This window comes from Oryctolagus cuniculus, chromosome 11 (genome assembly GCF_051225735.1).
Source record: "Oryctolagus cuniculus isolate XC-2025 breed Fujian yellow rabbit chromosome 11, ASM5122573v1, whole genome shotgun sequence".
Classification (NCBI taxonomy): domain Eukaryota; kingdom Metazoa; phylum Chordata; class Mammalia; order Lagomorpha; family Leporidae; genus Oryctolagus; species Oryctolagus cuniculus.
Genome location: NC_142877.1, coordinates 101893616 through 101908394, shown reverse-complemented (window position 1 = coordinate 101908394; position 14779 = coordinate 101893616). Strand labels below are relative to the sequence as shown.

At 44.0% G+C, this 14779-nt stretch overlaps 1 protein-coding gene across 27 annotated transcripts in view; it reads left to right on the top strand.

Annotated features, from left to right (window-relative positions):
• ANKS1B (ankyrin repeat and sterile alpha motif domain containing 1B) overlaps positions 1-14779 on the top strand; it is a 1209513-nt gene that overhangs the window by 1047567 nt on the left and 147167 nt on the right. For 2 of the 27 annotated variants that reach the window (XM_089308847.1, XM_070052748.2), the window contains exon 1: positions 2496-2783. The exons of 23 other annotated variants lie outside the window; for them this stretch is intronic. The gene's annotated coding sequence lies outside the window, so the exon portion shown is untranslated. Of the gene's footprint in view, positions 1-2490; positions 2784-3277; positions 3309-14779 lie in introns of those variants that run through there. 2 more of the 27 variants (XM_089308846.1, XM_051846561.3) reach the window with 2 other exon arrangements.

Here is a 14779-nt window from a genome sequence, read left to right as displayed (position 1 = left end):
TCTTAAATTATAATTTTGGTTGATATGGTTGTGTTCTTGATGACCTGGAATGGAATGAATACTTTGCTCCTTAGGCAGAGGTTGGAAACTAGTACCATAGGAGATTTTTCTAAATTGTCTCATTTTGCAAGGAACAATGCATTACTTAAGTAACCAAAGTATTAAAAATAAGCTGTAGATACACTACAAGTAAAGGAACATGAGACTTTGTAATATCAGTATGTCAAGTGGCATAAATTGGAACTTAGCTGATTTTTTAGCAAAAAATAAAATGACAAGGTAAAAATAATTCTGACACTGAATATCCTGAAGTACCACAGCACCATGGCAAATACCTCAACAAGTAACAAGGATTCAGGGTTTTGCTCCTGCCTCCAATGAAAGCAAGCTTCAATTAGAGGCAAGTAACAGCCTCCCTATGCATCAATTTCCTTTTCTAGAATGTGAAATCGTTTTAGAAGATGATCTGCTATATCCTTAATGTTGTTCTAGAACATAAAAATATCTAAAATTTCAACAATCAGTAGAAGTTATTCGGTTACTTAAGTAATGCCAAACACTGTCATTATTCTGTGAATTATTACGACCTTGATTTGTGTTTTTAACATGCACACCTGGAAGGTATCACCAAAATTTTTTTAGGGCCATGTTGAAGTCAATGTCCAGGACTTTTGTACTTTGTGTGTGACCTGATTGTGCTGAATGGGGCCTTGTGCTAGCCACCATGGACAGCAACCTCCAAGCTAGCCACCATGGACAGCAACCTCCACACTAGCCACCGTGGACAGCGGCCTCCATCTCTGCTCCTTTGTACAAAAGCTAGCCACCATGGACAGCAGCCTCCAAGCTAGCCACCATGGACAGCGGCCTACATCTCTGCTCTCTTTGTACAGAGAATTCTCCAACATTCTCTAGAGACAGTGCAGGTACAAATTGGCCTGTAGATCTTCAATGACTCTAGAATGCAGAGGACCTGAAACAATGGAAAAGTGATAGAAAACCTTCTTTCCAAACAGTTTGTAGTCCATTGTTTACAAACAACATTGCTTTGAAATTGCCCAATATGGTCTCCAGAGAATAATATCCACAAGAGAGTGATGCCCTGGCAAATCAAATTCTTCATTTCCACAGCTGAAGAAATCAAAGAAACACATGTTTTTACCCTATATTACATGTTGCAGGATGAGAAATGGTCTGACTTCCAAACCCATTGAAAGTTTGCTAATCTCAAGAATAGAGATATCCAGACATGTCCCTGTCGAAGTATCAGGTCTTGTTCATTAAAGAGTAGGTCAGTCAAGAAGGCGGGTGGTGTTCAATCTGTTTCTTTCTATAAATGCCAGATGTACAATAAAAGGCTTTATGACTTCACTGTGTAAGTGGGAACTAGTTGCCCCATGTGAACATGGTTAAATGTTCATACTGCAGAGACTGATGGTGCTGGCTCTGCCACTTGATAGCAGAGGGGCTTCAGTTATCCTATGAGCCTGAACATTACAAAAGCAGACAGTGACATGAGGGCAGTCAAAACAGTGGACATTTAGAACTTATTGTTTAAGGAAGAAAATGTCCCCAAACTACTTACTAGTTGCATTCTTTCTAAGCCTTTTCATCAGCAAAGTGAGGGTTATGATGAAACCTACTTCACAGAGTTGTGCGAGTTAAATGAGATAAGGCACAGGCACCTGGCAAATCATTAGGTATTAAATAAATGTTACCTTCTATACAAATTTGACCTACCGTTAATTTGTCATTAATCAAAAATAGTTGTGTGATTTGGTTTAAGGAAAATACATGAATACTCTTAAACTCAGTGTACCCTGGACAATTAGGGTGATACTTAGTAAAGTTTGAAGCTCACCTTAATCTTATATACTTACTTAAGTACCTTCATTACAAACCCTTTGCGTATTACCTTGTTTTAGAACGTTGGTTATTCTCTGTAGGAATCTCTAGTTCTTACTGGAGACTAAGTGAGCAGCTTACACTTTTGGATGGAGCTGAGACCCTAAGGAACTGAAGCTATGGCCAGCCAGATAGGCTATGTAAGTCCCAAAATGGAAACATTGAGGTTGGGGGGGAAAGGAGGGGGAGGGGTGGAGAAAAGCCTTGATACTTAAAGTCAGGCGTACTTAATTTAATTTAATTGGCATAATTTTGAAAAAAAAAAAAAAACTTTGCCAAAGTGAATTCCTACAACAGTAGGTTGCAGTACAGCGGTGACTGTGGTGGGCACGAATGGGAGATATGTGAACCTTACCTAAATCTTAGTTGAAATCTCATCCGTGGCCCTCCAAGTCTACAGGAGGCGGATCAAACCCCTTTGGGAACAGCTGGAACGAATGCAAGTCTCCCAGGATAGGAGCCCTGGCCCATACAAGCTCAGCACTGCTCTGGCTTCCCCTGCGTCCTAAACACCAGGCAGCTAAGGTAGAGGGGGGAACCCAACGTGGCCTCTGCGGTAGATAAGGACCTGCCTTCTCCTCCTCCCCCTCTCCCCAGTGAGGGAGACAGCAGTGAGAGCCGCCGAGCCCATCACCTGGGGGCCTGCGGAGCCACCTGGGCTGCTACCGCCCCAGCGGGCGGCCTCTCGGAACGCGAGCAGGGGGCGGCGGAGCAGCGAGATATCCATAGTAACGGAGCATGCCACGGGCGCCAAGCGGCAGCGAGAGCCGGAGGAGGAGGCCCCCGCGCACCCGCAGCGCGCCGTGCAAGGCGCCCTGCAACCCCCGCGCGCCGCGCGCACCCCACGTCGCTCCCAGCAGTTAGGGTCCGACCGAGTGGTAAGCCCTCCCAGGCAACAAGCCGACACTTCCCACCCGCCCGGCCGCCCACGGCGGGGAGCAGCCGCGGAACAATGGAGAGCGCCGCCAGCTGCCGTGGAGACGGCGCTCGGGGGAGGACGCGCCGCCGCCGCCAGGGCTGGCGCGCGCCGCGTGGGGCCGGGCGCGTGCGAGGGCGCGCGGCGGGGGGTGGGGGCGCGCGGCGCGCAGGGGGCGGGGCGGGGGTGGAGGGCGCGCGCGCGGGCCCCGGGAGCTCGCGGGGAGAGCCCGGCGCTCGGCGCAGCGCAGCGCGGCGCGGCGCGGCCAGGCTCGCGCGGCGCCTCTCCCGCCCATCCTTGGCGCGCTCGCCCTCGCCTCGCCTCGCCGCTCGCGTTCGCTGGGGGCGCCCAGAAAGATGCCCAGAGGTAACGGCTGAGCATCCAGCCACATGTCCGCGTCCTCGGGGGCCGGAGCCCGCCAGCCCTCGCGGATCCCGGCTCGCGGCCAGCCCGCGGCCGCTGCCGTCGCTAGTGCCGAGCAGCTCCGGTGAGTAGCAGGGCGGCGCGGGGCACAGCTTCCCCGCGCTCGCCAGCCCCCGCTCGCCAAGATGCGGCTCTGAGAAGTGGTGCTGCAGCTGGGGCAGAGAAGGAAGGCGAGGGGGAGATCGGGGAGGCTGCGGGAACAGGGCGCATTTGTTGCAGCCTCGGTTAATGATCTCCACTGTGTGGGCTTTAAAAAAACAAAAAACCTGTTTTTGTTATTGATTTCCCCTCCGCCGTTCTAGTCTGGGCGCATTTTCCATCTCCCCACTGGGTTTCCAAGGAGTTTGAATTCCTAAATTGCCGGGTGTCTTTCCAAATGGTTTGACTTTCACAAGTCTGTGTTTTCCAAAGGTCATTTGTCGTCAGTATTTAAAAAAGCCACGCCACCCCGTATAATTTGCAGGTGCGCTTGGAATCACCTTTAAGGAGTAGCAGGAAGAACAGACGCTGGGAGGCTGGTGTTGAGTGTGCTCGCGCTCGCTCGCCCTCTCCCTCTCTCCCTCCTCGCCTCAGATTCTTTACACGTTGATTAATCAGAGGGGAAGTGGCCATGGACTTCACGGTGCTACGCCTTAGAGAGCAGTAATAGAGTCGCGGAGGCTGCAATTCGCCGCTCTCCCGAAGGACGGGTCCGCATTTCCACTGACAGCCCCATTTCAGTGCTTGTAACTTGGATGTAATTTTACTCCAGGCTAAAACTTGCCGGAGCCAAACAAGGGCTCGTTCTTTTGATAAAGAAGCCACCACTGCTGCTTTATTAATTTATAAAAATCAGACCCTCCCCCGCTAAAACCCCCAGGCAGACTCAGGAAGGCTTTGGCTTTCCAGAGATTGGCCGGGAAGGCTACTCTTCGCCGCAGTTACCGTTGCTCCTCCCTGAGCGACGGAGACGTTAGTTGGAGAAGACTGGAAATTCAGTTCCGGTGCTGCCTGTGTGCACCTTGCATGCTGTCTCAGTAGATCGCAGGCACGTCAACTGTGGGGTCTCTAAGTGTTCGTAAACACTAGGATGCTTGCTCTGTGGACCCCTGCGTGTGGAAAGGCAGGCTGGAGAAAAACAAGTGTTGGAAAGGCAACACGAGGCATTTAGGAACAGAGTAAGACTTTTCTGAACGTTGGCGCGAGTTAGCAAGGGAGTGTGATTGTCTTTCTCTGGGAGCCGTTACAATAGAGCAGTTTCACCGCCAAGTTCTGAGGGGCCAGGGAGAGAGCAGGCGTTAGAAAACCCGCAGAGGTTCCCTCCAAACCTGTGTTGTCTGTGCTCAGCAGATGAGCTTGTGCAGGGATGCCGGTGGTGCCTGGGCTGAGTCCATAGTGTTGACGGCTCTGTGACAAAATAGGCTGCAATGACTGGTGCTGGCATTATGCCACCACGAAGGCTTCAGAAGTGAACCGGTCCGGGGGTGGCCGTCCCAGGAGCACTTGGAGCGATGGCAGTGATCTCTTGGACTGGGATGGAGAAGGGAGGAACCAACACAGATGAAATTGAAACATTCCTGCTACCTGGGAGACTTAGCTGTGCGGTCAAGCAAAAACATTGTTACAAAGATTAAAAAAAAAAAAAAAAAAACCCCACCTTCAGAATACCTGGGGCCAGGGATGTGATGTTGGAAAAGGAAGTGAGAATCATTGCTTCAAGGATGGGAACTTTGTCCTGCAGTTGCTAATTGCCAAACTTAATGTTACTGCACTGGAGTTGCTTTGCTTGGTGTACTTTCGCACTTGTAGTAGAAGCACTATTTTTTTTTTATCAGAATTAGTAGAGTCACAGATTTGTATATCAGAAATGAGAGACCCACATATTGTTACATTCCCCCAAAGGGGACCAGAGAAAAAGAACAGTGTTTTGCCTTTATTCATAGATCAAATCTCCATTGAAATAATTCTGAAATACAAGTACAGCATAATACAACATTTAGTAAGATATCTGGGAGAAGTGCTTTAAAAAAATATGCGCATTCATTTGTTAGCAATTTAAAATGATAATCTCTGAAGAATTACAGTCTAAAAGTTTTCAGGCTTACTCAAGTTTGTATACATGAATTTAATTCTGATATATTTCTTATTTATGAATTTACTGCCTGTGCTACCTTGGATCAGGAATGTTAGAAAACCACTTTACTTAAAATAGTGGTATTTGTTTAGTTACACTAAATATTCTAAATAGGGTATGAACTAACAGACAGTACATTGTACAGGAAAGGTATTCCTCATAGTCATTTATGATGTTATTCTATTTTAAATGTTGGCAGATGTTTCCAGGTTATTGTCAAGTTATTCTCTCTGTACCATTCATTGAATAAGCATTTTTGACCACCATGTGTGTTGAAGCAGGTTTATCCTTTCTCTAAATGGAAGGCAGACATGTTCTCCAGATATTGCACTGAGATAAATGTTTTGGCATTGTCGCTGTTTACAGCACTGGCACAGGCTGTGGAGACACCAGGTAGAGTTTATTGATATCCTCATTTCTGACCAGATGCTGTTGTCAATGTATGTCACAGTCCTTTCCATCAAGCCAGTAAATTTCCTGGCAGGAATGAGAAATTAACAAAAGTAATTAGAAGATCTGACTGATCGAATTAATGATCATAAGTAAAACACATGTATTTACTTAGATATGTTTTCACACATTTTGGATTTTTTGTAGCAGTATCTCAGACTTAGCTAGCATTTACAAGTGCCAATATCAGTAATCAAAGCTTGAGGTCTTCTGTAGGCCATCAGTAATTAACAGAAGTATGAGCAGAATCCACCTTTAACACTTAGCTCCCTGTACTTCCTTGTCAGGCAGTAGCCAATAGCAAAGCATAAATGTTTGCTTTTAAATTTAATAACAGTGTGTATCAATGAACATTGAAAAGATGTTTGCATATTTCTTTTAGTGAACAATTAACTGTGATGCTTCACTCTTTAATTAATATTTGGTTTCTTTAATTGTTTTCAATGTAGAACATTGTCCATATATTTAATAATTTGCTAGAGAAAGAACATTCACATGAGTGCGTTTATCTTCCCACATAACTGTCAATAATGCATTGTTCTACAGATCTATTTTTATGTGGATGTGCTTTTCATGTAAAAATTAACCTTTCTTATAATTTTGTGAGATGAAAACCATTCCTGTTCATATGATTTTGCTTTCTTTTCATGGAATCATGAGGTGATTTTTTTAGAAGTCAAAATATGATTCAGCTGAGTCATTTTTTCTCCTTTAAAAGATTGTGAGAGTATACTGCTAAGATAAAAATCCAGAATTAATTCTCTAAAAATCTTGCTATGTTTGACCAGTCTGTCTCAGTTCTGGTATTTACAGAGCAAAGACTGACTGGTAGTTTTCTGATGTGGGAATAGGAAGAAATGCAGAGAGGATATCAAAACGGATCTTGAACTGGAAGAAGCAAAAGTATGTGTTTTGATCCTGTTACTTAATCCTTTCTAATGCATTCTTTTTTTAAAGATGAATCTCAGAACAGGGTTAAATAAATTAATTTTATGGGTACATCTCTTTGAGGCTTGAATTTACTGTAACTAGAATGAAACTACTACCCTCAGAGGATGAACCACAAGAACATGCTCTGGAAAATCAATGACTGCATTGAGATTTCCTAGATAACCAGGCTGGCCCTGCAGGGCACCCCTGTGACCACAGACAGTAGTCTCTGAGATGCATGGGAAGTCTTTGTTGGAATCATTGGCTGCCCCTGGAACTACTTGATTGTATGCTTGGATGGTACTTGGTTCTGTGGCTCTAGTACTGGTGGGCAGGGCTATGTTTTGTGACCACTTTATAACCAAGACTTCCTTAGCAAGAGGAATTTATACTTTAAGAAAAATTTGATGACCTTGTCATTTTTAAGGCATATTTCCATTAGAATAACTTTTCATAACAGTAATTTGTATGATCTGGTTTTGGTTTCAAGGATGACTTGCATGTAGTTGTAACTGCAACAGGTGGTATGTTTTGTGTTCTGTAACGTGCATAAAATTCTCATTTCCCTATTTTTAGAAATCAAAACCGTGTTGTTATTTTCCTAGAAATACAGAATATGACTGTAAAGAATGAGCTGCTCTCTTTATCCCAGTGATTCATTTCTCTAGAAAAGACTTGCAGGCTGTGTGCTGTGTCTTTGGCTCTTAATATATCTATATATGTATTTTTGTTGTGTTAACTGTCAACTTATTAAAAATAATTGATTCAAATTGTTTTCCCACACTATAGCTTTCTCTCCAGAATGGAAGGTCTGGCGTTGCCTCCTCAAGATCTCCTAGAGGTCGTTTGGTATTCCTGATAAGAATGATGCTATTTATTTCACCCTACTGGTAGATTAGTCATAAAAGCTCATACCAAACCAGATTTGGGACAAAGCCTCAAAATAGAAATAGATAGTCCCCCACAACGTTCCACATTGTTTACAAACTGGCCATCCCTCCCTTCGCTGGCTCAGAGCTCTTCCAGACAGGAACCAAGCTGTGGGGGAAGATGAAGTTTCCTGGTAACTAGCAAGATGAATTCTTCTCCTCACCGACTTCTTCCCCTCACGCACTGCTCCTTGCATGGGCGTCTTTCAGAGTGCATGCCCCATCTATTCCCTTTCCTCCTGCCCATACCTCCAGAACTCCCTATGTTCTGTCTTGTTGCACATTTTTGATAGCAATAGTGACTCAGTCATGACAGGTCAGCATCCACAATGGTGCCTGTAATGTGTGTGATATCAGAGGAACCAAAAACTGAGCATTTTTTAAGTAAAGTTTTATACCCAATAAAAAACCGTGGTCAAAGACCTCTATAGCCTTAACAATGCTCTGAAGTCCCCTTCAGAACATCCCCAAAGGTCTCCACCAATGTAAAAGATTAATATATTTCTTTTTGATTTTCTGTTTTCCCAGTGATAATTCATCATGTTGATTTTCTAGTATTCTTGTTGCAATATACAGAATTGTAGCCCACTATGGGTCCAGAAGATGGTTGTAAGCTGACTTGGATATTTAATTATTATTTATACTGTGGCTTATTTGAAACAATGTGCATTCTGAATTCTAAACAACTAACTTAAAAGACAGCTTTGCAAACACAACTCTCTTTTAAAGCTGAAAAAAAATCTCTGTTTTCAGTCACTGGAGAAATAGTTATCTTTTATGCACTGTTCTTTGGGCACAAGATATAATGGGGAACAAGATAGACAAAGTTCCTGTGTTCTAGAGTTATCTAGTGGGGGAGGGATGATGCAAAACAAGTAAATAAATCAATGAAGACAATTTCAGGACCATGTGCCTTGAAGGCCACACAGCGGGGTGAACTGCTTGAGAGTGATGTGGAGGGGGAGGGAGGCTGCTCTTAGAAAGTTGTTCAGAGAAGCTCAGGTCCCTTAAGCTGAGTCCTGAACCATGAGAAGGGGGGAGCCCTACAGAGATGCTGGGGAAAGAGCACTCCAGATCAAGGGAACAGCTCCTGAAAAGCCCTTGGGGACAATAAGCACACTGCTGAGGGAACAGAGAGCAGCCAACTGTGGCTAGTCAACTCAGATCAGCCTTGCTGGTCGTGGAATAGAGTTTGCGATTTATTCCAAAGGTGTGCAAAGCAAATGGAGAATTGCAAGCAGAAGTACGATACCTTTAGTTTAAAAAAAATTATTTATTTTTAAAGTTAGAGTTTTAGAGAGACAGAAACAGAGATCCTCCATCTGCTGGTTCACTCCCCAGGTGGCTGCAACGGCCAGGGCTGGGCCAGGCTGAAGCCAGGAGCCAAAAACTCCATCTGAGTCTCCCACATGGGTGGCAGGGACCCAAGCACTTGGGCCATCCTCTTCTGCTTTTCCTAGGCTATTAGTAGGGGGCTGGATCAGAAGTGGAACAGCCAAGATATGAACCAGTGCCCGTATAAGATACCTACATTACATGCAACAACTTTACCCACTACCTCACAATGCCAGCCCCAGTAGCTTTACTTTGAAAAAAAAATGTACTGGTTGCTATGTGAAGACTGATGATACCAGGGCCAGAAGAAATGCAAGACCACGTAGGAGACTAAGAAGGTAGTCCAGGTGAGAAATGATACTGATTTGGAGGAAGGTAGTGGTAGCACAAATGAGAAGATACATGGAAAGATTCAGATGGTCAATTTTTGAAAAATGTCTTTGAAAATTGAAAAATAGAAAAATAAGAAGAAAATAACAATTCTCAATAACTCTATTCATCCACAAATAATATTTGTTTATGCCAGCATTTTTAAAGAAAAAAATTATATTGGTTTTGAAATATTTGGTGTATGATCTCAATAAATAAATCATCAGATAATGCACATAATACAAAAGGTTACATTTTTAAAATTACCCCAAATATCACTATGTAGAAAAATATCTTTAGCATTAGACTAATACAATTAATCTTTAAAAATTTATGGGTCCAGGGGCCAGCACTGTAGCACAGTGGGTTAAAACCCTAGCCTGCAGTGCCAGCATCCCATATAGGCACTGATTCGTGTCCCAGCTGTTCCAATTCCAATCCAGCTCCCTGCTAATGTGCCTGGGAAAGCATTAGAAGATGACCCAAGTGCTTGGTCTCCTGCACCCAGGTGGGAGACCCAGAAGAAGCTCCTGGCTTCAGCTCAGCTCTGGCCATTGCAGCCATTTGGGGAGTAAACCAGCAAATGGAAGAATCTTTCTCTCTCTCTCTCTCTCTTTTCTCTTTTCTCTCTGTCTCTCTGTCTGTCTCTCTCTGTAATTCTGTATTTCAAATAAATCTTTTTTAAAAAATTTATGGGTCTAATATTGTGGCACAATGGGTCAAGCTGGGACCCATGATGCCGACATCCCATATGAATACCAAGTTGAGGCCAGCTACTCCACTTTTGATCCAGCTCCCTGCTAATGCACCTGGGAAAACAGCAGAAGATGGCCCAAGTCCTGGGGCCCCTGCACCCATGTAGGAGACCCAATGAAGCTCCAGGCTCCTGGCTTTGTCCTCGCTCAGCCCCAGGCATCACAACCATTTTGGGAGTGAACCACAGAGAGAGAGAAAAAAAAAAACTGGCCTTCCATCCACTGGTTCATTTCCCAAATGGCCATCAAGGGCTGGGCCAGGCTGAAACCAATAAAGCCAATAGCCAAGAATGCCCTCCTCAGCCAGCGCCGCAGCTCACTAGGCTAATCCTCCGCCTGTGGTGCTAGCACCCCAGGTTCTAGTCCCGGTTGGGGCACCAGATTCTGTCCCAGTTGCTCCTCTTCCAGTCCAGCTGTGTGCTGTGGCCCAGAGTGCAGTGGAGGATGGCCCAAGTGATTGGGCCTTGCACCAGCATAGGAGACCAGGAGGAAGCATCTGGCTCCTGGCTTCAGATCGGCACAGCGCGCTGGCCGTACCGGCCATTTGGGGTGTGAACCAATGGAAGGAAGACCTTTCTCTCTGCCTCTCTCTCACTGTCTAACTCTGCCTGTCAAAAAAAAAAAAAAAAAAAAAAAAGCCCTCCTGGAATCTTGTGTGGGTGGCTGGGGCCCAAGTACTAGGGATATCATCCGCTGCCTTCTCGGGCACATTAGCAGAAAGCTATATTGGAAGCAGAGTATCTGTAACTTGAACAGGCACTCCAGTATGGGACGCTGGTGCCTCAAACAACAGCTTAACCTACTTTGCTACAGTAGTGGCCCCTTGACTGACATAATGTAAGGCCTTTTTGTATGCAGGTATACAGAGGGATCAATTAATGGATGCATGGTTAGAAAAGAAATACTTTATAACTGTGGAGTCATACCAGTTTTTAAGTAAAAATATTTAACACCAGAAAAATGGGAGTAAGATAGGGTAAATAATTATTGAACTTCATATGTCTCCTTACTACAAGAGTTTTATTTGCTAAAAGATTTCCCCTTATGGTAAAGGAAAATCATGATGAAAAATATTAAAAGGTTTGAGCAGAAGTGGATTGAGATTTTGTGGGACGATTATACAGTTTGGGAGCCCTCTTTAAGACAATGGGTATTTCACAAAAACCTGACATTATGAATGTGTTGCTGTGACTCCTTTCAAGGGCCCCCCCCCCAAAAAAAAAAATCACCTGTGTAGATAAAGTACACATTAGCTTTGCATTAAGTCCGTGTTAGGGGTAGAATCATTCTGTTTTTAAAAGTGCATCTTTCAAATTTAAACATGTTCAATGGATTCCTTGCTATGAAAGATAGTACTATTCCCTTTCTCTTCTTGTCTAATGGTTTTATTTTAGATATTTTGTATTGGCTGTATTTGTTGCATTTACTTTCTGTTTCTGCATTCATAATTACTGTGGTAGCAGCTCTAACCGGCTGAACCACAGCCCTGGCCCCCTTGTGCATTTCTTTAAAGGTTTATTTTATTTGAAAGTCAGAGCTGCAGAGAGAGGGCGGGAGTGGGGTGGAGAATATCTTCCATCTTCTGGTTCACTCCCCAAATGGTCACAATAGTTGGGGCTGGGCCAGGTTGAAGCCAGGAGGCTGAAGCTTCATCTGGGTCCCCCATGTGGGTGCAGGGGCCCAAAGACCTGAGCTCTCTTCTGCTGCTTTCCCAGGCACATTAGCAGGGAGCTGGATCAGAAGTAGAGCAGCTGGGACTCGAATTGGTGCTCATATGGGATGCCAGTGTCGCAGGTCCTGACTTAACACACTTCGCCACAATGCTGGCCCCACCTTCAACATTTTTTAACTGGGTTCCTTGATTCATCTCTTAATTGCATAGATTTAATTTTTTGTTCTTATTTCAAGAAAGACATGTAGAAACTGCATTTCTGAGTTTTGCTTTTTAAAAATATTTGAAAATGTCTTCCTCTTTTATAATGGAACAGTATCATAGCCCAGTATAGTGGTCTTAATGTCCTGTTTTCTGTCTCTTATAACTTTGCAGCCATCACTCCATTATTTAGTAGCATTTAATATTGCTGTGCAGTCTGAAGCCATCCTTTGGAAGTGATTTGCTTTTTCTGTGTGTATCTCAAATAATTCCTTCTTTGTCCAAAAACTCAGTGATATCTTTAGATGTTGAGTCTTCTGTGTCAAAATTTTCTATAATACAGTGTGCTCTTTTTATCTATAGATACTGTATCATATATTTCAGCATACCTTTTATTCCATTTATACTGTTACCTACATTAGGGACATCAGTTATCCTTATTTTGGTTCATATTTGTGTCTCTTCCATATCAGTTTCTTTATCATTTACTCTTGTCATTTTTCATCTCCATTCCTAGCATGTCCATCCTTAATTCCTTGTCAGTAACCCAGTTTTCAGAAGTGATGTTTTTTCTAATTTCTTTATTAATTCTTTATTAATTGCTTTTTGGTCTTCAATTTGTTTCCTTAGGTCCCTTTTCTTCTCATTCAAATTGTTTTGTTAATCTGTTTTTTTTTTTAAGATTTATTTATTGTAAAGTCAGAGCTATAGAGAGAGGGAGAGACAGAAGTCTTCCATCGCTAGTTCACTCCTCAGATGGCCACAACTGCCAGTGCTGTGCCAGGCTGAAGCCAGGAGCCAGAAGCTTCATCTGGGTCTCCCTCATGGGTGCAGGGGCCCAAGTACTTTGGCTATTTTCTACAGCTTTCCCAAGTGCATTAACAAGGAGCTGGACTGGAAGTAGAGCAGCCAGAATATGAACTGGTGCTCATATAGGATGCCTGCACTACAGGTGGTGGCTTTACCTCCTAGGACGCAATGATGGCCCCCATTATTCTGTCTGTAAGGTCAATTTTCATGGAAAACATTCTTCCGTCGGGAGTTTGTGTGAGGATTTCCTGCTGTTTGAATGAGGTTCTTCTAGATTGAGTTCCTTTATGCAGTGACCCTTACATCCTATATGTTTCCTCTCCTGCCTCCATTCCTTCCTCCCTCCCTGCCACCTCTCTTTTCCTTCTTCCCCCACCTCTTTAGAATGCACGCACATCTACCCCTACCATTGCTTTTCGTCTTACTGTTTGAACAGCTTTCCTCAGACGTGGTGTAAGTAACTTCTTAAATCTGTCCCCACCTTTTTGGAGAAGTTTTCCTTCTTTGGGTTATGTTTTATTGTGTGGATCTGTCTGCTTCCTCAAATGCCTGCCACAGCCAGGGCTGGGCCAAGCCAAAGCCAGGAGCTCAGAACTACACACAAGTCTTGCACAAGGATAGCAAGGGCACAGGCACTTCGGCCATCAACTGCTCCCTTGCAGGCATATTAATAGGAAGCTATATCAGAAGTGGAGTACTTGGGACTAGAGCCAGCACTCCAATATGGGATGTGGGCATCCCAAGTGGTGGGTTTAACCCACTTCACCACAATGCCTGTTCCTTATCTGCTTCTTCTGCAGAACGAAGAAATTACAGAGGGAGCTCAGCTGAAGCTCTGTGTAATCTTGGTTAAAGTTCCTGGACTCGGCTTTCTTGTATTTTGTTAAATGTCTCCGTGGTCAGCATTCATCCTACCCAACTGGGAGGGAAGGGAGATACTAGAGATGGCCTTTGTATAGTTAACTGAAGGCCTCCATGTGGGTTCATAGCTTCCATTGAGTTCACCCTTCGCTTGCTTTCTTCTCTTTCACAGGTTTCTGTTGCTTAGTAGAGGAGGAAATAGATAAGGATATTCACTGAATTTGCTTTTCTCTAAATTTAGGGTTATTAGTAAAAAGTCTCATTTTTGTTGACTCACCTCTCTAGGGAGTAAGAACAGGGTTAAGAACCAACAACACCATACCGCTTTATCCTCCAGACTCTCTCTCTCTCTATCCCTCTCTGGCTGCCAGCTTTCTATTTATTGATGTTCCATTCCTCACGTGATTATTGCTGATTCTCCTCCTTCCCTTCCTCCTTCCTTCTCTCTCCCCACCCTCCTTCCCTCTTTCCTGTCCTTTCTTTTTCTGTTTACTTTTTGCCCCTAATTTTGTTAGATAGGAAGTGAAATTTTGTGGAGCAGTTTAAATTTGCCATCTGACATCGGATTCTGGGATATTTTAGAGATAGAACTTAGAGGTCTTGCTGATGAGAAAAAACTTGAAAGGTAAAGGAAAGGGCAGAATTATGGACGACTCCTAAAGTTTGGGGCTGAGTGACTGAGTGGATGATGAACAGATTGGGCCACTAATGGAAAAAGGACTGAAGAGTTCTGTTTTAAACATTTGGAGAAAGGTGACATCCATGTGGAAATGCCAAGCAAGTCATTGGACCCACTAGAGTGGAACTCAAAGGAAGGATTCAGATGCTGGACACGTTTCTCAGAGGCTCCTCACAGAGAGGGCGTCTCAAGCCACATGCCTCCATGGGATCACTTGGGAAGAGGGTATCTAACTACAGGGAAGTGCACAGTGAACATGCACTAATCAGGATGTGTGTGTGTGTGTGTGTGTGTGTGTGAACTCTTTAGGCTCGAGATAAACTGTTGTTAATCCAGCAAGTGTCTGAAATCTCTGTGAACACACCAGGTTAATGGTTGGCATGAATTAATGAGAAATGCAGCTCAGAGAACATTTCTGAAGATGGGGAATT